We start from the raw sequence: 873 nt of genomic DNA on the forward strand, positions 1-873 counted from the left end.
CGCCACATGGGCCAGCAGCTATAGAAGCAGAGCACTTCAGAAAAAAATGGTTCAAATGGCTCTGAGCACTATGGGACTTAACATCTGAGGTCATCAGTCCCCTAGAACTTAGAGCTACTTAAATCTAACTAACCTAAGAAGATCACGCACATCCATGTCCGAGGCAGAATTCGAACCTGCGACCGTAGCAGTCGCGCGGTTCCGGACTGAAGCGCCTAGAACTTCACGGCTACCGCGGCCGGCAAACATTTACAGAGCCTACATCTCCATCTACATCTGTACACATACTCCGCAAGCCACTGTCCTCTGTGCGGCGCAGGGTACTTTGTTCCACTACTAACCTTTTCTTTTCCTCTTCCACTCGCAAACGTAGCGAGTTCCCTTATCTTCATGGTCCTTGCGTGAAATATACGATGGCGGCAGTAGAATCATTCTGCAGACATTCTCAAATGTCGGTTCTCTAAATTATCTCAATATTTCCTCGCGAAAAGAAAGTCGTGTTCCATTCAGGGATTCCCATTTCCATTTCAGGTCGCGAAGCATATCTGGAAACGTACGTGCTGATCGAACCTACCGGCAACAAACTAGCAGGCTGCCTGTTAACTGTTTCGCTGTCTTCCTTTAATCTGACCAGGCGGGGATCTCAGACACTCGAGTAGTCAAGAACTGCTCGCACTAGTGCTGTGTACGCTGTCGCCTTCATAGATGAGCTACTCGTTCCTAAGATTCACCCTATAAACCGAAGTCGACAATTCGCCTTCACTACTACTGTCCTTAAATGTTTGCTTCATTACATATCTGTGCAACGTCACAACTACATATTTAATCGATGAACACTTGTTGTTGAGGACAACGTACTCAGTTCATTTACTT

This window comes from Schistocerca serialis, chromosome 6 (assembly GCF_023864345.2).
Source record: "Schistocerca serialis cubense isolate TAMUIC-IGC-003099 chromosome 6, iqSchSeri2.2, whole genome shotgun sequence".
In the NCBI taxonomy this organism is placed as follows: Eukaryota; Metazoa; Arthropoda; class Insecta; order Orthoptera; family Acrididae; genus Schistocerca; species Schistocerca serialis.